The following is a 23725-nucleotide window of genomic DNA, read 5'->3' as shown; positions in this document are numbered from 1 at the left end:
TCGAGGACATTAAGGAAAATATACATCACAGGGAGGTAGCTGTGTCAGTATTAATGGACGGGTTAAAAGACACACTAAGAACCAGGGTACAAACCTCTCTACCTAACTGGAGAGGTATCTCGGTGACTGCATTAAGAGAGTCCGCTATAGAGCATGATCATAATATCCAAAGAACCAGGGAAGCACAGGGAGAGCGGTTGATGGTGATGAGCATCCAAGCACTGGAAGCATCAACTCGACCAAAACCCCAGGCCCCTGGCACATGGAGGAAGCCAAGAGTTTGTTATCTGTGTAAAAGGGAAGGGCATTATGCCAGCAACTGTAACAGCACACATAAAGTCAGACCTCCTAGACAAGAACACGAGCAAAGTTATGATACACGTAATTGGGATCAGGGATCATATAGGAAAAATTTTGGGCCGCACCCGTAGTCTGCAGCCAGTGAAGTTGATTGTTAGCATTGGTAGTAAACCTGAGGTCACAGTTGATGTAGTTGGCAGATCATTCCTTGTAGATACAGGGGCGGCCAGGTAAACTCTGTAATTTATCTTTTAAAGTTTCCTCTTCATCTCTGACGTTCACCGACAGACTTACAGCTCAAACGTCACATGTCGACTCTGTCTTTTCAGTCGACATGTGACCCCAGTATATCTCACCAGCATCATTGTGCCTGGCCATGCACAGAGGGTGGAGAGTGGAAATACTGGTGAAGGGAGACTGTGCATAGATACCGATAGACATGATGGTGTGACAGCCTGATGGTGAACGCAAATCTGACAAATTTTCTTTTTATTCTCTCTCTCTCTTTTTCATTTCCCCACGGATGGTTTACTTCACATAACAGTTAAACACATGGTAATGCAAGATTTACAGAAAGATCGCTGACTCAGAAAGAATATTGTATCACTGGAGCGTCTGTTCCGGGAAGATTGAGAGGCAGCACTGTTGAGACGGCACCTGAGCACAGAGAACTACAAGACCAGAGGCGGTTGTCGCACCAAATTTCTTTTTCCTTTTTATTATTTTCTCCATCTCCCATTACCCTCCTTTCCTCCCCCTTCTTGTTTCCTTTTCTCTCCCCTTAGCAAGATGGACTTACCCCAAGAGACTGCATTCCGGGTTTTCCTGTTGACCCTGTTGTTGACCAGAGCAGTCTATTTCGGTGAGAGTACCAGAGAGGTTGAGAAAGGATCTGGAATGGGTTCTGATGGCAAGGACGGATTTGTAGAATTCCAAGAGCAACACATTCACCAAGCAAAGGCGTGTATCAGAAAACGATCTGGTAGTCACGAAACTAGGAGGCACTGTGAAGGGTTATTGGCTGAGGAAAATTGTATTTGTAGAAACTGTGAAAACATAGTTGAGGACGGGTGCATCCAGAGATGTCAGTCCAGCCTTAATATCAACATGGACCATCATCCATTGAGTGACTATCACTCATTAGTGGGTAAGGTTTTAAACCAAACAGAATGCTGGGTGTGCTCACAAGTACCTCAAGGTCAGAGCAAGTCAGGACTAGTACCGTATCCCTTAACAATAGATGAGGTACTTGAATTAAGAGGTGGGAGACCGGTGGACAAGAAATTCAATATTTCTACGCCCCCTAATCTGAAGCTCCACCAATATCATGTGGATAGATCCTTAGTATGTTTCAACATTTCCAATCCCCGAAAGCCGGGAAATTGGGAAGTGACATGGAATAACCAAACCATGGCATTTTCACACAGAGCCGACAGAATGCCCGTAGACTCAGAACTTATACGCCAAATAGCCGACGGTGGAAGATATTTTCGGTACAGGTATACGCTAGGAAGTAGGACCATGCGGGTTGGAGAAGTATCACCAGGGTACTGTGCGCATATCATACAGCCTGATACGTGTACTGAACAGATGAGAGAGTTAGGGATAGGATTTTTAACTTGGAAGGTTTGCAATATGGTAATGTCATATTCTGTCCCATATGTTCTCCCCGATGATGCATATTTCATATGCGGGAGGAAGGCGTATAAGTGGCTTGCCCCAAACTCAGAGGGAGTGTGTTACATTGGAAGAGTGTTGCCAGAAGTTATGACCATAACCCATAATAAGATGAAAGACGTTCACCGCAATGCTCAAGCTCCTTACACTCACACTCACTATGAACACATCGTTAAGAGACACCTTATAGATAGGACAGAGCACGCAGCCTCTGATTTGATCCACGAATCCACCGGGATTCAATTCCTACTCGCGTTAGATATCACCCGTACCGCCAGAGGAATTACAAATTTTAGGTATATTCATGCGCTAGCGAACCTGATAGATAATATCACCGAGATGTATGATGACACCTTCAGGTATACAGGGAGGGAATTGCAAGCTTACAAAACGGAACTGATCCAGCACTGGATGGTTCTCAATTACATCACAGCGGTGACAGGCGGGTATTGTGTCACCCTAGCAACTCAGTATGGTGTGAAGTGCTGCACGTACATTACAAACAGCACTGATGACCCAACCGAGGTCATAGATCAAAAGATGGACGATATCTTGCAATTGAAATGGGAGTTCCGAAGGAGACACAACCTTACCCTTACTGCTGTGAGTAATGAACTGACCGGCTGGGTCTCATGGTTGAACCCACGCAATTGGTTCTCAGGTTTAGGAGAATGGGCTCAAAATGCTATCATGAGTGTAGGAAAGTTTCTCCTTTGTATCCTGGGAGTCGTCGTAATGATTGGTTTGATATTTAGATGTGTTCGATTTTTCACGCGGCGCAAGCGCAGTACCAAAGTGATGAGTTTGAGGAGCAGGGGCATTGTTACACAAACTGATTTAATTTATGACCCATCAATTGAGACAATGTTGTGATAAGACGTGATTCCACGGTCCGTTTCTTTCACCCGTTTCTCCTTTGTTTTCCCCTCAAGCAAAAATACATCCATTCGGAAGAAGACTTTGATGGACACTCTAAAGACTTTTATGGACACTCTAAAGACTTTGATGGACACTCTACAGACTTTTATGGACACTCTAAAGACTTTTGATTATCACCCACAGCAAGGACACACCCATCCGGACAAGACTTCAACCAACACCCAAGGATGATTGCACAATTGTTATGTGAATGTATTTGTGATACGTGTCTTATCTTCATCTCTACAACCTTCAGGTAGTATCACACATAGTCGATATGTGAATGCTAATATGTGGATATCACCTATGTTCCCCCTCCATGTATCATCAACTAAATGTGCACCCCATTTGTTGGAACAAGAAGCCGAAAAGAGCTCGGTAGTGTTTGTTGGCCCACTTACAGACCCTTAATACGGGATAAGAAGGATTTAATGTATACTTCGCAATACCTCGAAGCTTATCTAGAACATGTACGGCACGATGATACATGCCCCTCAGACATGAATTTCATACATACATACATACATGCTTTTACTATCCCACTAGGTCATATATTTCCTGCCTACTCCTCTCCTCCTACCACCCAATCATTTATAGATATTGTATTGTATATTTTTCTGTTTAATGTTTAATGGCAGTTATTGTTGACTGCCAAATGGTGGACTGTCAAAGTCGAAAAATATCATAATGCATATGCCTTGTACTAACCCCATGCACATGCCCGCTGCTCCTGCACTCAGTCCGCCGTGCGTGCACATATCCGCAATTTGCGTAGGATCGCTCCGGCGATCATGCGCGTGATATGGGTATTTACGGCAGAGTTTGTGAGCGTGTAGCGTGTTATTAGAACATTACATATTTAACCCATATAGCGTACATTTTAGATATAGTTCTCCTAGACCATGTCAGCGAGTATTGATAGTTTAAACAGTTCCTGGACAGAGAGATTTGCCTTTGCATGATAGGAAGGGTCAGATAAAGGTTGGAAGGTGATGTCTAGTATTCAGCTGTAGGGTATTTTGAGGGTAACATTCCGGTGTTAGTTAGAGAAAGATCGCTTGTTCCTGTGTATAGTTATGTACAAAAGTAGAATATGAACATTAACTGTATTTACAGTATTTTATGTATGCGGCGGGAATCCTGAGGATACCACCCACAAGAGCAGTTGGGGAAAGACATCGCCCACCTATTCAAATCCACCTATGACCTTTTCTGTAATGTAGAGACACATCCCTGTGTCCAATGGACAATGAGATTACAGTGACCATTGTATTGTGTATGCATGTTGTGTATAAAAGGACCATTGTTGCCTGGCCCGTCAGAAGACTCTAAACGCTATCTGTATGACCAGCGGAGGACCGACTCAGGTTGCGCTTGCGAAACATTCTCACGTACATACATTCTCTGTAGCCATTCTGTTTAGATTTACTTGTTAGCCTGTAGTGTATGATTTGTATTGTTTTACCCTTTTGGAATTAATCCACTGAGGCCTTAGAACCCTGTGGTTGCAACTACAAATCAGTGTTGTGTTTTCACTTTCCTGCATGGGCTTTAAAGTAGATTTATCTGTATAAGGTCTATAGCAGTGATAAGGTGTACGCACTGCGAGTACTTTGTATCGCTAGCGCTACTTAAGGTTTAAAGGTATTACATCATTGCAGTACTTTGCTGCTAAGGGTTTAAAGTATAAGCATACCATTACATTGTATCATTAACAAGGTTTAAAGGTTATCAACTGTGTGTGCGCTCGCTGTGTGTACTCCGTACACTCAGCGCAGCGTGTGTACGCCAAGTGCGTACCACATGCAGGACTTTGTACGCAAATAGCGTACAAAGTGCTTAGCACGTGCTTTTAGTTTAGCGGCCGTAACGGCTCCACAGTAAAAGTGTATTTAGAGGTATAGCATTGCGGTCTAAGATAATATCGACATTATCAGTGTCCAGAACGGTGGAGGTTTGGGCCATTTTTGGGGTAGTCGCGTGACGTCACATGCAGCCAATACGACCGGTAAGATGGTCAATCTGCATCTGATTTTTGTAGCCAGGCTGCACAGGCAGGGGTTCATCCCTTAATAAGCGGGGACAGCGATGCAATCACAGTTGAATTGCGATCGCATTGCTGGTGGCTTTGCCCTATGCTAATTTAGCAAAACTGCAACTGATGCTGAATAAGGTCTGCAGTCCACTTATAACTTTAAACATTTTCTCTTTCTTCACTTTGACATCCTGCTGACCGCAGACCAACATTGCTGCGTGACTGGGTCATACAGCCAACCAAGAATCTTTGCAATCTGGCTGGTCCATTATGTAATAGGTAGCACCTATACTTGTGTATCAATGCCTCTTTCCCTATAGATTATAAGCTTGCAAGCAGGGCTTTCTTACCTCTATGGGAGGACAACCACTAGAGTTTGAACGACCAGCAGCCAAGGAGGACACTTTTTTTTTTTTTTTGGCATTTTGGACATCCAAACAGTAGGACTTTAGCTGGGTTTAGCCATTTTATGCGGCTAAACCCTGTGTTTGGACACGACATGCGCAATATGCATAGTGTGCAATATGCAGTTGAATAGTGACAATAGTTAGAGTGTCTAAAAAGTCCTATTTAGATGGGAAAATTAGACGCCCAAAATAAAGTGAATTCCCCCCATATGTCTCTCTGTTATTACCCAGTTTTGTTTTATTACAGTTTGTCAATTGTAAAGCGCAACGGAATATGCTGCACTATATAAGTAACTGTTAAGTAACTATTTTTCCTGCACTTATGCCATTAACCCTGTGGGTGTTGAATAGAGAACCTATTTACAGCAATCACTAAGGCTGTTAGTACTGTGAAATTACCGAAGTTCCTATCTCTGCCATGACTACCTAATTTACCGACAGGGCCGTCACTTCCCGTGTGCCATTGGTGCCTTTCCCACAGCGCATATGCACTATAAGCGCACCATCTGGCAGCACCACCCACACGGCCACTCTATCTAGTGTAATTGCCGTGTTCACTGCCTCATGCCGCTGCAGCGTTTATGTGGTGTGGTGTGCGCTCAGCTCCTCTGCTGCTGAGCGCACACATACATGTTGCACAAGTTTGCACTGCCTCCGTTTCGCCTTCTCCCAGTCCCCGAGTTGGCTCAGATGTTCCACCTCCACCCCCCTGCCCCTGCAGTGTCTCCAGCCAGGGTCTTGGGAGAGACGTGATGACGTCTCCACCAGCTCAGCTAACGAGGAGGCATCCAGTCTGAGACCACACTGCAGCAGCAGCCCAGCGCTGTGTGAGCGTGTGATGCAAAAGGTGCACTGCTCTACCACCACTCCAGTCTAGTCAGGTCCAGTGACCTTTCCCTCACTTGCCCTCAGTCACAGGTGAGTGTTAGAAGAAAGGATCTGCAAACAAAGTGACGGCTAAAGGTACCGCGCGGCGAGCGCAGCGCGCCATGTTGCCCACACATACACAGGCACTGCAGGGTGCAGGGCGGGGGGGCGCCCTGGGCAGCATGAAACCTATTGAAACTGGCATAATAAGGGGCATAAGTTGCTGAGGCAGTCCTACCCCCGCCAGTATAAAGAATTACCTCATAAATGCTGAGGAGAAACGCGCCATTGAGGGGGCGGGGCTTCCTCCTCAGTCAGCCAGCACACTGCTCAGCACCATTTTCTCTCCTTCCAGGCTGCAGAGAAGATCGCTGGTCCTCCTCCACTGCTGAACAAGTATCAGGGTGCAAAACAGGGGGGGCCAGAGTGAATTTGGTGCTATATAATTGTGTAATTAACATTATAAAAGCGCTGCATGTCAGTGGGCATTTTGTGTTTCACAGACATTGTGTTACTGGCGCTGGGTTGTGAGCTGGCAAATCCTATCTGTGTCCTTCTGACAGATTTTACTGTGGGTCTGTCCCCTATAAGTCCCGGAGTGTCTGTGGTGTGGTTGTACACGTGTGTGACATGTCTGAGGCAGGGAGCTCTTGCCCTGAGGGAGCCATTTTATGGACACAGAGTTGTAATGTGGTGGTGCTGCCGGCACACCATGAGCCTGAATGGGTGAAAGAATTACGTGATAGTGTGAATCATATCAGTAAGAGATTAGATAAGTCTGAGTCTCATGCAGAGAGCTGGAGAAAATCAGTAGAAGATGTGATTTTTCATAGTTCTGCCTCTTCATCCACAGGCGACCCCGCTGGGTCACATAAAGACCATTTGCACAAATAGTACATACTGATACCGACACGGACTCTGATTCCTGTGTCGACGATAGTGATTCCAGGGGGATAGATCCTAAAACGGCAAAAAGCATTCAATATATGATTGTTGCTATAAAGGAAGTTTTGGAAGTTACGGAAAGCCCTCCTGTACCTCAAGAAAGCTTGTTTTTATAAAGAAAGGAAAATTAATGTACCTTTCCCTCCTTCTCATGAGCTGAATACTCTATTTGAGGGAGTTTGGGTAAACCCTGAAAAGAAATTTCAAATTCCCAAAAAGATTCAGGTTGCTTATCCTTTCCCGGCAGAGGACAGGAAAAGATGGGAGTCACCCCCTGTATGAGACAGTGCCCTGTCAAGGTTAACTAAAAGGTGATTCTTCCTGCACCTGGGACGGCTTCACTGAAGGAGCCGGCAGACCACAAGTTGGAGACTACGCTGAAATCTATTTATGTGGCCAATGGTACACTGGCCCACCATTGCTTGCGCGTGGGTGAGTAGGGCTATCGAGAAATGGTCAGATAACTTGTCATCGGATATTGACACGATAGATAGAGACGAGATACTCCTAACGTTAGGTCATATAAAAGACGCTGCTGCTTACATGCTAGAAACCATGAAAGATATTGGACTTTTCGGTTCAAAAGCCGCTACCATGGCAGTATCAGCTCGGAGGGCGTTGTGGATTCGTCAGTGGAATGCTGATGCAGATTCCAAAAGAAATATGGAGGCTCTCCCGTATAAAGGTGAGGCCTTGTTTGGAGATGGTCCGTATGCGTTAGTCTCTGCGGCTACCGCAGGTAAGTCGACATTCTTGTCTTATGCTCCTGCACCGGCGAAAAAGACACATCACTCTCCCATGGATACAAACTGGAGTTTCAAGACGTCCCCCCATGCCGATTTTTCAAATCGACCTTGCCAGCTTCTCTTCCAGACAGAGAAGTAGTAACAGCTGCAATTCAAAAATTATGTCAGGATCAAGTCATTGTCCTGGTACCCTTGTCACAGCAAGGAGAAGGTTTTTATTCAAGCCTTTTTGTAGTTCTGAAGCCGGACAGCTCGGTCAGGCCAATTTTAAACCTGAAAAATCTGAATCTCTACCTCAAAAGGTTCAAGTTCAAGATGGAATCTCTGAGGGCAGTGATTTCCAGTCTGGAGGAAGGGGACTTTATGGTGTCTGTAGACATAAAAGATGCTTACTTGCATGCAGGGGCGTCACTGCCCCTGGTGACACCCGGAGCGGGAGGTCGCGAAATGGGGGTGTGGCCTATCATAAGGGGGCGTGGACTAGCGGGCGGACCCCCGTTTTCGGCACTCCAGGGGGTTAAGAAGATGTTGGCTGCCCCCCGGGAAGTGCCTCTATCGCTCATACCTGCCCACTCTGTCCCTTCCTCCACCATCCCACCCCTCCCCCCCTCTAAGCCTGCAGCCTGGGGCTCCTGAGTCTCTCACCTATGTCCGATGAGTGTGCGGCGCTGCCGGCGGGTGAAGCTGCGGCAAGTCTCTCGTGCACAGGCGGAATGCAGTGCCGGCTCCTACACAGGGACAGGAGCCAGGTGCTGCACATAATGTTACAGTGCAGCACCCGGCTCCTGTCACTGAGCAGGAGCCGGCATTTTGGTGTCACCCCTCGGCGGGTGACACCCGGGTGCGGGCCGCACCCCCCGCACCCACGTTGTGACGCCACTGCTTGCATGTTCCCATTTGTCCTCCTCACCAAGCTTATCTGAGATTAGCAATACAGAATTGCCATTACCAGTTCCAGACGTTGCCGTTCGGGCTCTCCACGGCACCGAGGGTATTCACCAAGGTGATGGCAGAGATGATGGTCCTCCTTCGACAACAAGGAGTCAATATAATTCCTTACCTGGACGATCTCCTGATAAAAGCGAGATCCAGGGAACGGTTGGTCCAGAACATTGCACCCTCCCTGTAAGTACTCCAACAACACAGTTGGATCATGAATTATCCGAAGTCACAATTGGAACCGACAACAAGATTGTCCTTTCTCGGGATGATACTGAACACAGAAGTTCAGAGAGTATTTCTTCCAGTAGAGAATGGTCAAACAGATTTTGAAGCCAACAAGTGTGTCAATACATCAATGCATTCGATTGTTGGGGAAGATGGTGGCGGCCTACGAGGCCATACAGTTTGGCCGATTCCATGCCAGAATATTCCAGTGGGACCTGTTGGACAAGTGGTCCGGATCCCACCTACACATGCACCGGAAGATAAGCCTGTCTTCAAAAGCCAGGATTTCACTCCTGTGGTGGCTACACAGTTCTCCCCTACTAGAGGGATGCAGGTTCGGGATTCAGGACTGGGTCCTAGTAACCACGGATGCAAGTCTCCGAGGCAGGGGAGCAGTCAAACAGGGGGAAAGCTTCCAAGGAAAATGGTCAAGTCAGGAGACCTGCCTTCACATAAACGTTATGGAATTGAGAGCCATTTACAACGGCCTTCTACAAGCGGTACATCTTCTTCAAGATCAACCCGAAGTAGAGATGTATCTGCACACACACAATTAATTGAATAAGAGTTTGGAACATGAGTTCCATGAGGAACCCCTATACTTTGTTGGTAATTACCATTCCTTGAGGGGGTACTGCCAACTACAGCTATGGTACATGTAAACAAGAGAAGAGAAGAAAAGGGCTGTACTATCGGTGCACACACTGAGGAGTGATTTAATTATCACTTCTCCTTTAAAACTTAACTTTTATTATTATTATCATAAGAATAATGTGAAATCTCTTTATTTAAACTGCAAGTTGAGGCGAAACATAGAGGTTAAAATTATTGACATAGGCCCTCATTCCGAGTTGTTCGCTCGCTAGCTGCTTTTAGCAGCATTGCACACGCTAAGTCGCCGCCCTCTGGGAGTGTATTTTAGCTTAGCAGAATTGCGAACGAAAGAGTAGCAGAATTGCGAATAGAAATTTCTTAGCAGTTTCTGAGTAGCTCCAGACTTACTCAGCCATTGCGATCAGTTCAGTCAGTTTCGTTCCTGGTTTGACGTCACAAACACACCCAGCGTTCGCCCAGACACTCCCCCGTTTCTTCAGACACTCCCGCGTTTTTCCCATAAACGCCAGCGTTATTTCACACACGCCCAGAAAACGGCCAGTTTCCGCCCAGAAACACCCTCTTCCTGTCAATCACACTACGATCACCAGAACGATGAAAATTCCTTGTTATGCCGTGAATAAAATACCTAACTTTTGTGTAAAATAACTAACCGCATGCGCTCTGCGAACCTTGCTCATGCGCAGTAAGCAACTAATCGCAATATAGCGAAAATCGGCAATGAGCGAACAACTCGGAATGACCACCATAGACAAGATATGCAAAAGTGCAATAAAAGTAATAAATGTGAATAAAGATTAAAAATGTGTGTCAGCGTGTTTTGTTCTATTGTCCTAACAATATGATATATATCCTACGTTGAGCCAGTGGTCAATTTTTTCTAATTCATCCACGCTATATCTACCAATGTCAATCTCACTCTTTAGTGATAACCAATAATTTTATAGGAACTATATTCCTGTACATTCTCATAGGATATATTAGTGAGACATTGACAATTGGTATATGTGAGTCTTCAATTCCTATGGTATAGGCGGTGTATCGGGGAGTATAGGCCTTGTTAATGTTACAATAATAATTCAAAAATATATATTGAGTTCAGACCAAAACACATAAATCAGTTATTGCTGCATCTGATTTAAATATAGGTCGCTTTAACCGCTGTTAATTTATCATCCAGGTCATTTGCAATATTCAGTAATCATACTATTGCATTGAGGGATGTTATTATGGTGAATATAGTGAGCGTAATACGCCGTCCAAAAGATATATGTATATCTCTCCAATATAGGTGATGCACTAGATCAGATTCAACTGTGTAATACACCTTAGAGGATATATCTCTCTCTTTAATATTCAATGTCAGTACAAGTTTGATATGTGATAGGATAATTTGGTATTCACAAGATTATTGTCCTTAGAGGGAAAGCATCCTCATTATTTTAGGACTCGTGGCACCTTCTTAACTAATCACATTCAGATCCGTACATGCAAAAGTAGTTAATACACTTCAGCTTATATAGGATGAAACCTCATTATGCGGTGTATCACTGGATCAATAAATTATGCACCACCCTTATATACAGAGGCGGATTGGCCATAGGGTTTACAGGGAAGATTCCCGAAGGGCCGACGCACCTGTGGGGCCTGTTTTGTTTGAGGACATGTGGTCCTATTTATAGACATAATGAATAAGATGCAAAATAATTTGCATATATGAAAATTACTTTGCCACTTAGCCTGTGATTGCAGATGTTCTAGTGTATGCTCTGTCTGCCTGCTTGGATGACATATAACATTGAGTGAACAGTGATTGGGATATGGTTGGTGTAATAAGCAAGAAAATATATCTTTCTAAAGAATTATATAATTTCCTAAATTCTGAAGATGTATCATATAATGTGCTCATAATATTCAATTTTATTTCCTTTTAACTTCCCCCTTGACGCTAGATATGCCCACTATCTGGAAAGTCTTGGGGGGGAGGGTGCTACTGCCATGGCCCATGGCTAGACCTTACACCTCTGGTGCTGCCCATGTGGGGCCACTAGTACAAAATTTTCCAGGGCCGCTTTTTGTTCCCAATCCGCCCCTGCTTATATATCCAGAGTCTGTTAATATAGGAACGGTTTTTATTTATTCTGCATATTTCAGAGATAATATGAGTTTAAATATTTATTTCATCCTTATAGCTCACTATTAACACTTCTCAGCTATATACTCATTAAATAATTATGAATATCGATGTTGCATTTGTTGCAATTATCTGCTGAGTTCCATCCTAAACATCATACAGCCTCCATGAATTTCTCCTGTATGTACACAGTGTTTCACTGTTAGCACGTCTCAGCTGTGTATTCATTAAATGGTTGTAGATGTTAATGTTACAACATTTGTTGCAATTATCTGCTGAGTTCCATCCTAAACATCACACAGCCTGCATACATTTCTCCTGTGTATGTAGTGTTTCAGTATTAGACTGACATTGTTGCTGTCTATTTCTTGAATATAATCAAGAAAGATTAAAGGGGGGTACTCACGGGAGAGATGTGTGCTGAGCTATCTTAACACAGACCGCTCAGCACACATCTCTCACCCCGCTCAGCACAGCGCGATGTGCTGAGCGAGGGGAAAAGCCGACGGGGGGCCGCTCACTTCACACAACGGTGAAGTGAGCGACCCGCTAGATTGAGCCTGCATGCAGCTCAATCTAGCATCGGCGATAGCGATGCGCGGGGCCGCGCATCACTATCGCTGGAGGGCATACACACGGCAGATCCGTGCTTAAAATCTAAGCAATCTAGCAAGATTGCTTAGATTTTAAGCACGGATCTCTCCGTGTGTACCCCCCTTAACAGTTGTAGCATCTATGCATGCATCTGAGTAATATTCAAGGTTGAGGCTGAAACATCTATTGCATCTTTCTAGAGTCAGCTATACCCCTAATGCTTCACAATCATGTGTTCTGATCACATTACTGTAGACTGCAGCTATATAGGATTTGTGGTCTAATTCCCTGCCTATTACTCCACACCATTGCCTGAATTCAACTATGCATAGTAAAGTGGTAACTGGCTGAACATTAATTTAGTGTTTGGATATGGACATAGAGGCTGCCCGTGTGTTCAGCGTGCCTCTATGTCTATATCCAAACACTAAAGCAGATAATTGCAACAAATGCAACATCAATATTCATAATTATTTAATGAGTATATAGCTGAGAAGTGTTAATAGTGAGCTATAAGGATGAAATAAATATTTAAACTCATATTATTTATGAAATATGCAGAATAAATAAAAACCGTTCCTATATTAACAGACTCTGGATATATAAGGGTGGTGCATAATTTATTGATCCAGTGATACACCGCATAATGAGGTTTCATCCTATATAAGCTGAAGTGTATTAACTACTTTTGCATGTACGGATCTGAATGTGATTAGTTAAGAAGGTGCCACGAGTCCTAAAATAATGAGGATGCTTTCCCTCTAAGGACAATAATCTTGTGAACACCAAATTATCCTATCACATATCAAACTTGTACTGACATTAAATATTAAGAGAGATATATATCCTCTAAGGCAGTGGTTCTCAAACTCGGTCCTCAGGACCCCACACGGTTCACGTTTTCCATTTCACCCAGCAGCTGCACTGTGTATCACCAACTGCCACATTTTAAAAATCTACAGGTGACCTGCAAAACATGAACCATGTGGGCAGTGGCGTAACTAGAAATTTTCCTCCCCCAAGCCAAAAAATCCTTCGGCGCCCCCCGCCCATACCCCCCATAATTGGCATTAGCAAAGGGACAAATATGTGCGCGCCGTAGGCGCGCGCCGCCGAAAAGGGTGTGTGGCTTCGTTAAAATGGGCGTGGCTTTGCGTAAAGGGGCGTGGTATTGCAGGAAAAGACTACCTTATACCCCAGTTTTGCAACCTGCACGCCCAGACGTTAGCCACCACAGGAAAGAAAAATAATCCTGATTCATGCCCCTTACATTATTTGTCATTTTTCCTCCTTATAGTAATGCCCAGTATACATTATGCCACATACTGCAATGGCCCTTAGACATTATGCCACACACAACAATGCACATGACACAATATGCACACACTGTAATGCCCCCGACACATTATGCCACACACCGTAATGCCTGTGACACATTATGACAGGAATCGCAATGCCCGTTATACATTATGCTACACACTGCAATGCCCCTGATACATTATAGCACATACAATGTCTGTGACACAGTATGACACACACCACAATGATCCTGAGACATTATACCACATACCACAATGCCCGTGATATAGTATACAACACACCGTAATGCCCGACACATTATGACACACCGCAATGTCCGTGATACATTATGCCACACACCGTAATGCCCATTACACATTAAGTTCTACAGTAAGGCTTCTAATGACTTTTAAATTACCTGCTCATTGCCAGGGGTTTCATGCTCTTGGTTCCATGCATGGTGCCAGGGGTTTTCATGCTCAGGGTGTCATGCTCGTTGCCAGGGGTTTCATGCACTGGGTGTCATGCTCGTTGCCAGGGGTTTCATGCACTGGGTGTCATGCTCGTTGCTAGGGGGTAGTGCTTGTTGCTAGTGCTGTGCTCCCAGTGCCACATATGCCCCCAGTGCCAGATAATCCCCCACAGTGCCAGGTATATGCCCCCAGTGCCAGGTACATGCCCCCAGTGCCAAATATACCCCTCCCCCAGTGCCACATATGCCCCCTCAGTGCCTGCTACCCCCAGTGCCAAATATTCCTCCACAGTGCCACATATGCCCCCTCAGTGCCTGCTCCCCCACAGTGCCAGGTATATGCCCCCAGTGCCAGATCTTCCCCCACAGTGCCAGGTATATGCCCCCAGTGCCAGGTATATGCCCCCAGTGCCAGATCTTCCTCCACAGTGCCAGGTATATGCCCCCAGTGCCAGGTATATGCCTCCAGTGCCAGATCTTCCCCCACAGTGCCAGGTATATGCCCCCAGTGCCAGGTATATGCCCCCAGTGCCAGATCTTCCCCCACAGTGCCACATATGCCCCCTCAGTGCCTGCTCCCCCCAGTGCCAAATATTCCCCCACAGTGCCAGGTATATGCCCCCAGTGCCAGATATTCCCCCACAGTGCCAAGTATATGCCCCCAGTGCCAGATATTCCCCCACAGTGCCAGGTATATGCCCCCAGTGCCAGATCTTCCCCCACAGTGCCAGGTATATGCCCCCAGTGCCAGATCTTCCCCCACAGTGCCAGGTATATGCCCCCAGTGCCAGGTATATGCCCCCAGTACCAGATCTACCCCCACAGTGCCAGGTATATGCCCCCAGTGCCAGGTATATGCCCCCAGTGCCAGATCTTCCCCCACAGTGCCAGGTATATGCCCCCAGTGCCAGGTATATGCCCCCAGTGCCAGATCTACCCCCACAGTGCCAGGTATATGCCCCCAGTGCCAGGTATATGCCCCCAGTGCCAGATCTTCCCCCACAGTGCCAGGTATATGCCCCCATTGCCAGGTATATGCCCCCAGTGCCAGGTATATGCCCCCAGTGCCAGGTATATGCCCCCAGTGCCAGATCTACCCCCACAGTGCCAGGTATATGCCCCCAGTGCCAGGTATATGCCCCCAGTGCCAGATCTTCCCCCACAGTGCCAGGTATATGCCCCCAGTGCCAGGTATATGCCCCCAGTGCCAGATCTTCCCCCTCAGTGCCAGGTATATGCCCCCAGTGCCAGATCTACCCCCACAGTGCCAGGTATATGCCCCCAGTGCCAGATCTTCCCCCACAGTGCCAGGTATATGCCCCCAGTGCCAGGTATATGCCCCACAGTGCCAGGTATATGCCCCCAGTGCCAGGTATATGCCCCCAGTGCCAGGTATATGCCCCCCAGTGCCAGATCTTCCCCCACAGTGCCAGGTATATGCCCCCAGTGCCAGGTATATGCCCCCAGTGCCAGATCTTCCCCCACAGTGCCAGGTATATGCCCCCAGTGCCAGATCTACCCCCACAGTGCCAGGTATGTGCCCCCAGTGCCAGATCTTCCCCCACAGTGCCAGGCATATGCCCCAAATGCCAGGTATATGCCCCCAGTGCCAGATCTTCCCCCACAGTGCCAGGTATATGCCCCCAGTGCCAGGTATATGCCCCCAGTGCCAGATCTTCCCCCACAGTGCCAGGTATATGCCCCCAGTGCCAGGTATATGCCCCCAGTGCCAGATCTACCCCCACAGTGCCAGGTATATGCCCCCAGTGCCAGGTATATGCCCCCAGTGCCAGGTATATGCCCCCAGTGCCAGGTATATGCCCCCAGTGCCAGATCTTCCTTCACAGTGCCAGGTATATGCCCCCAGTGCCAGGTATATGCCCCCAGTGCCAGATCTACCCCCACAGTGCCAGGTATATGCCCCCCAGTGCCAGATCTTCCCCCACAGTGCCAGGTATATGCCCCCAGTGCCAGGTATATGCCCCCAGTGCCAGATCTACCCCCACAGTGCCAGGTATATGCCCCCAGTGCCAGATCTACCCCCACAGTGCCAGGTATATGCCCCCCAGTGCCAGGTATATGCCCCCCAGTGCCAGATCTTCCCCCACAGTGCCAGGTATATGCCCCCCAGTGCCAGGTATATGCCCCCAGTGCCAGGTATATGCGCCCAGTGCCTGCCCTCCTCTGCCCCCCCCCCCGCACCTTTGTGTTGGAGGGACACTGAGCGCATAGCGCGTCTCTCCTGTGACCCTCCTGGCTCTCCCCCGGCAAGTCTAATAAAGGAAGTGCCGGTTCGTGAGCCAATCAGAGCTCACGAACGGCACTTAGACCGGCCGGGGGAGAGCCAGGAGGGACTCAGGAGAGACGCGCTATGCGCTCCGTGTCCCTCCAAGTCCTTACAGCAGGAAGGGAGACCGCAGATTGACATGCGGACGCTCGTCCGCATGTCAATCTGTGCAAAGTCAGTGGCGCCCCCGCAGCCCCTCGCCCCCAAGCCACCGCGAGGACTGCGGGGGCAGTAGTTATGCTACTGTATGTGGGGTCCTGAGGACCGAGTTTGAGAACCTGTACTCTAAGGTGTATTACACAGTTGAATCTGATCTAGTGCATCACCTATATTGGAGAGATATACATATATCTTTTGGACAGTGTATTACGCTCACTATATTCACCATAATAACATCCCTCAATGCAATAGTATGATTACTGAATATTGCAAATGACCTGGATGATAAATTAACAGTGGTTAAAGCGTCCTATATTTAAATCAGATGCAGCAATAACTGATTTATGTGTTTTGGTCTGAACTCAATATATATTTTTGAATTATTATTGTAACATTAACAAGGCCTATACTCCCCGATACACCGCCTATACCATAGGAATTGAAGATTCACATATACCAATTGTCAATGTCTCACTAATATATCCTATGAGAATGTACAGGAATATAGTTCCTATAAAATTATTGGTTATCACTAAAGAGTGAGATTGACATTGGTAGATATAGCGTGGATGAATTAGAAAAAATTGATCACTGGCTCAACGTAGGATATATATCATATTGTTAGGACAATAGAACAAAACACGCTGACACACATTTTTAATCTTTATTCACATTTATTACTTTTATTGCACTTTTGTATGTCTTGTCTATGTCAATAATTTTAACCTCTATGTTTCGCCTCAACTTGCAGTTTAAATAAAGAGATTTCACATTATTCTTATGATAATAATAAAAGTTAAGTTTTAAAGGAGAAGTGATAATTAAATCACTCCTCAGTGTGTGCACTGATAGTACAGCCCTTTTCTTCTCTTCTCTTGTTTTCAAGATCAACCCGTGCAGATCCAGTCGGACAATGTAACAGCAGTCGCGTACATAAACCGTCAGGGCGGAACGAAAAGCAGAGCGGCAATGGCAGAGGTGACAAAGATCATCCTCTGGGCAGAAAGGCATGCAAGAGCTCTGTCAGCAATTTTCATTCCGGGAGTGGACAACTGGGAAGCAGACTTCCTCAGCAGACACGATCTCCATCCAGGAGAATGGGGCCTCCACCAAGAAGTCTTCACAGCGGTAACAAGTCTTTGGGGAGTTCCTCAAGTAGACATGATGGCATCTCGTCTCAACAAGAAGCTTCAGAGATATTGTTCCAGGTCGAGAGACCCTCAAGCAATAGCAGTGGATGCACTGGTGACCCAGTGGGTGTTTCGGTCGGTATATGTCTTCCCTCCACTTCCACTGATACCAAAAGTTCTCAAAATCATAAGAACAAGGGTTCGAGCAATCCTCATTGCCCCAGACTGCTCAAGGAGGGCTTGGTATCCAGATCTTCAGGAGTTGCTTATAGAAGATCCTCGGCCTCTTCCTACTCGTGAGGACCTGCTGCAGCAGGGACCATGTGTGTATCAAGACTTACCGCGGCTACGTTTGACGGCATGGCTGTTGAGCGCCGGATCCTAGCCCGAAAGGGTATTCCCAAGGAAGTCATCCCCACTCTTATTCAGGCCAGGAAAGGAGTAACGTCTAAACATTACCACCGTATTTGGAGAAAATATGTGTCTTGGTGTGAATCCAAGAAGGCTCCTACGGAAGAGTTTCAGTTAGGACGTTTTCTCCATTTTCTGCAGGCTGGTGTGGATGCGGGCCTAAGATTGGGTTCAATCAAGGTCCAGATTTCGGCCTTATCAGTTTTCTTTCAAAAACAATCGGCCTCTCTTCCAGAAGTTCAGACATTCGTGAAAGGCGTGCTACACATCCAGCCTCCATTTGTGCCTCCAGTGGCACCATGGGAACTTAATGTGGTGTTGAAGTTCCTTCAATCGGATTGGTTTGAACCTCTGAAGGAGATAGAATTGAGGTTTCTCACTTGGAAAGTGGTGATGCTTTTGGCATTGGAATCCGCAAGGCGGGTGTCTGAGTTGGGGGGCTTGTCTCACAAGAGCCCTTACCTGATCTTCCATGAAGATAGGGCAGAGTTGAAAACTCGCCAACAATTTCTTCCAAAAGGTGGTTTCGTCTTTCCATATGAACCAACCTATTGTGGTGCCAGTGGCTACTGACACTTTCACTGAGTCAAAGTCTCTTGATGTGGTTAGAGCTTTGAAAATTTATGTCATGAGAACAGCTCGGATAAGGAAAACAGAGGCTCTGTTTGTCCTGTATGCTCCCAACAAGATTGGGTGTCCTGCTTCTAAGCAGACTATTGCGCGCTGGATCAGAGGGACGATTCAGCACGCTCATTCCACGGCAGGATTGCCGATACCGAAGTCGGTAAATGCCCATTCTACAAGAAAGGTGGGCTTATCCTGGGCGGCTGCCCGGGGGGGTCTCGGCTTTACAAATTTGCCGAGCAGCTACTTGGTCAGGGTCAAACACGTTTGCAAAATTTTACAAGTTTGACACCTTGGCCGATGAGGACCTCAAGTTTGGTCAATCGATGCTGCAAGGTCATCCACACTCTCCCGCCCGTACTGGAGCTTTGGTATAACCCCATGGTACTGAAGTGGACCCCAGCATCCTCTAGGACATATGAGAAAATAGGATTTTAATACCTACCGGTAAATCCTTTTATCCTAGTCCGTAGAGGATGCTGGGCACCCGACCCAGTGCGTACTTTACCTGCAGTTGTTATTTTGTAGTTCCACTAATGTTGTGTTATGATTATTTCAGAATGTTGCTGCAATGGTTCATGCCCGTTGGCGTGTGTTATGTTGAATGCCATGTTGTGCGGCATGGTTAAGGTTTGAGCTGGTATGAATCTCACCTTTAGTTTAAAAGTAAATCCTTTACTCGAAATGTCCGTCTCCCTGGGCACAGTTCCTATACTGAGGTCTGGAGGAGGGGCATAGAGGGAGAAGCCAGTTCACACCCTTGAAAAGTCTTAAAGTGCCCATGGCTCCTGCGGAACCGTCTATACCCCATGGTACTGAAGTGGACCCCAGCATCCTCTACGGACTAGGATAAAAGGATTTACCGGTAGGTATTAAAATCCTATTATTGGTTCCACTGTACTTGCTAGGGATCCCGGAGACTATATGGTAATCCCTGGATATACAGAATGCATATCTGCATATTCCTATTGCCATGTCGCATCAGCAGTTTCTGTGGTTTGCTATTGGCGATCTTCACTACCAATTCCAGGCTCTGCCATGTGGACTGCCTACTGATCCTCGGATCTTTACCAAGAGCACGGCCACGATGACGGCCCATTTCTGTTGCCTAGGAGTCAGAATCCTGCCATATTTGGACGACCTGCTATTTCTGGCAAATTCCCACGAAGTCCTCCTCAGTCATCAGCAACTGACGGTAACCTTCCAGCAAGCCCACGGGTGGCTTATCAATTGGAAAAACTCCTTGCTGGTCCCAGCTCAAAGCATGGTGCACCTGGCGGCACTCCTGGACACGCACAGTCAGAGACTGTTTCTGTCTCCAGAAAAAGTCCTGAAGCTTGGCCTGATGGTGTTGACCTTGACATGGTAGAGTACGCTTAATTTCATTCCCGCCCACTACAGAGGTTAATCCTTTCCAAGTGGGAGGGGCTACCTCATCAGATCTCACATGATTTCTTTGACTCCGGAGGTTCGTCTGTTGCTGACATGGTGGCTCCGGGACCAGCAATTAAGCAGGGGCCGTCCCTTCTAGATCCTTGACTGGATCCTGCTGACAACGGATGCCAGTCTGAGGGGATGGGGAGTGGTGTTGGAGCAACACACTTTTCAGGATCGCTGGACCAAGGAGGAATCATTCCTCCCAATAAACATTCTAGCGCTGAGGGCAGTGCCTCTAGTACAGAAAAAGCCTGTTCAAGTACGATCAGACAATGCCACCACGGTGGCATACATAAACCATCAAGGCCGCACTCGACGCCACATGGCAATGATAGAAGTGTCAAAAATCCTTTGTTGGGGGGCGTGGCTTGGACGCTGAGGAGACGGGCAGCATATCTGGGGAGCTCCTGCAAATTCTTCCCTTATCCAGTGTCCCTGCGACATTCCTCCCATATACCTGGTCCTACCACAGAATATACGGGTCCCTCTGACTCCCGGCAGATGCTGTGGTGGCTTCCCGGACCCGGCCGGGATCGGGGCCTACCAGCCGCACTGAAGCCGCGGTCTCGATTTTCAAGTTTCGCCCGGTGTTGGGGCTGCTCGTCCACTGAGGCGCGGGGACCCGTTACAGGTACCCGGGTGGATGGCCTGACATAGCGGCTCCTCCGTTGTGCTTCCCTGCCCTGGTGGACACCCAGCCTCACCTCCCTGACCGCTCCTGCTACCGGCGGGGGAGCGGCGCGGCCCACGAAACGGGAACCCGCCATCTTGCTCTCGCTGCTGCGGACTACCTTCCCGGACCTTCCTCCCTCTTGAATTGACTATAGTGGGGGCCTTCTGAATACCTGAGCACCTCTATCAACAAGAACACTGGCAGCTGGCTCCGGAACTGTGAGCACATATATGATTGCCTTCTCCCTGCATCCAGAGGCAGTGCTGCAGCTGTGCCCTGTAGATCTCCCCGGCAGCATCTATTATCCAGTGCAGTGGCTACTGTTTAGAGCTCCCTTCAACCTACACCGAGGGCTCCCAACTCCTCCATCAGCACTATAGCTCCTGTTTCACCTTGGGGCTATACTCAGAGGCACCCCCTCCCCCGATAGATCTGGCTGGATCCTCCAAAGCTGCCCGATCACTCTATCACTATTCACGACCTTTCCTCAGCACTCCCCTGACCTTGCGACTGCAGTGCTATCACGCTACCTGGTGGGATCACAGTGGCTATGACTAAGACCCCTCCGTCCCACAGGTCTGCGCCAGCTGATAACACTTTTGCACCTATATACTGGCGTTACTTTTGTTGTCAACGTCTCCAGGGCCGCCTAACTTCATCTGCATTTGATTCTTCTCAATTATACCTGCTCCTCCGAGGGTGAGGAGAGCCCCACCGGCACATTGGCCGGATGATGTAACCGTTTTCTCTATGCTTCACTCCCTCCCTCACTCCTGAATGCTGTGATATCATTCCTGACAATCTGCAGGCTGGATTTATCTTGTTTGTCCTCTTGTTGCCAATTCACTTCACCTGATCCTCCATCGGTGAACTCACCCCTCCGGGATTATGCCACCTAAACGCCAAAAAGAGCAGACTCCTGTCCATCCAGTGAACTTCTTCAAGCATTCTCCCTCTACACAGAGCTCAAAGGGTCCCAGTATGACAGACGCCCGCCCTAAACATTCTCCAGAACGTGATGGGCCATCGGAGACACCATGTTTGGGCCCAACGAAGCTTTCAATGCTTGACGACGATGCACCTCTCACACTTGGTTCTATGAGGCAACTTCTGGCTACCTTCAAGGATGATATATCGACGGAATTGAAAGCAGCGCAACAGTGCTGCCAACAAACAGTCGATGCCATAGGTCAGCGTACTGACCATCTTGAAAATAAATGCGAGGAAGTGGTGAAATCCTACAATGAAGTGGTCACTCAACTTGAGGAGTTAACAGTCTGAGGTCGTGGACTTGAGATGGAAGACACGTGATCTCGAAGATAGGTGGTTCTGTAACAACATAAAAATCCGCGGTATTCCAGAATCTGTCCCCAACTCAGACCTTAAGCAGTTTGTAACAGACCTCCTTCCCACCACCTCCATTGATTTGCTCATTGATCGCATCCATCGTCTACAGAAAGCAAAAAATGCCCCGAAAGACGCAGCGAGAGATACTTTGATGAGGATGCATTACTTTCACATTAAGGAACAAATCCTTTGTGCAGCTATGCGACCGGATCTATCAATATTGGGAGAATATTGGGAGAACTGCAAGTGTATGGAGACCTGTCAGCTACTACCCTAGCTATGTGTCGGTCATTCTACCCGGTGACCAAGGCGTTACGGAAAGCAGATATTCCTTACCGCTGGGGATTTCCGACTAAACTTCTTATCAGATGGAATGGCGTTACCAATGTGGTCACTTCACTTGATGCTGGTATGCAACTTTTAGACTCTTGGAAATTAGAGGACATTTCCGCGAAGGCTCCTCAGAGCCTTAAACTGGCTCAAGAGTGGTCGGTGGCCGGCAGCTCTACCTGAAGAATTACAGCTCCAGCCAGGTCGTATGTGCCTGATTGACTAGATCTACTTATTTGTTCTTGCATTGTTGACGTTTTTATAAGTCTGTCCTCTCAGCCGATTCACCTGGCGGTTCAATCGCAGAGGATTATACGCACGTATGTATGTGATTTATGTCTCATTGTTGATATGCTGACTATGATGACTCTTATATGACTTACCTGGTCTGCTTTATTCTTTTTACCTACTACTTTCTACTTTCTGCTCACATACGTTGTACCATATTACCGATGGAAGACTCATATTTAAGGGTCTCTTCCTTTAGACAGGATGGACCGCCGGTATGGGTACTGCCTTTAGACACTGTTCACATTTATACTACTTATGTTAGTTGAGACCGTTTACTTTTATCCTTGTCTGCTATATTTTTATCTTTACATGTTTTCGATGTTTGTTACTGTTCACCCTCAGACTGCTGGGCATGCCTATCGGACTCTTTTACTCCCACGGTGACCCAGTACATACTTTGGGAAGTTCTGTTTATGTTAATGTCCTATTTTAACTATTACAGGAGTGATAAAGGGTATCACCCTCCGCCTTATCCCCCATGTGTTGCCTATCTGGGCAACCCCGTTTGGCACCCTTGTGGCGCATACTATGTTTTCTACCTTTACTATTCCTTCCCTCTTTTACACCTGTCCCAAGTTCTGGTACACTTATTTAATCGGCTGTTTCATTGTACGGATTATGTCTGTAGGTTATAGAATGGTCGCCTATGATGCCCAATGGTTAAAGCCCTTTCCTTGAAAGTAAAGGTCCTGAATTCGCCCAACAAATGGAGGCTAGCCCTGAATCACTTTGCTAGATGTAAGGCACAAGTAGTGGCTCTACAAGAGACTCATTTTATGTTTATATCCCCACCATCCCTTATGAATAACAAGTTTCCCACCTGCTATACGGCCAATGGCCCTCAGAAAAAAGTGTGGCAA

This window comes from Pseudophryne corroboree, chromosome 2 (assembly GCF_028390025.1).
Source record: "Pseudophryne corroboree isolate aPseCor3 chromosome 2, aPseCor3.hap2, whole genome shotgun sequence".
Lineage (NCBI taxonomy): Eukaryota > Metazoa > Chordata > Amphibia > Anura > Myobatrachidae > Pseudophryne > Pseudophryne corroboree.
The sequence above is the reverse complement of the archived record's forward strand: the minus strand, read 5'-3'. Positions refer to the sequence as shown.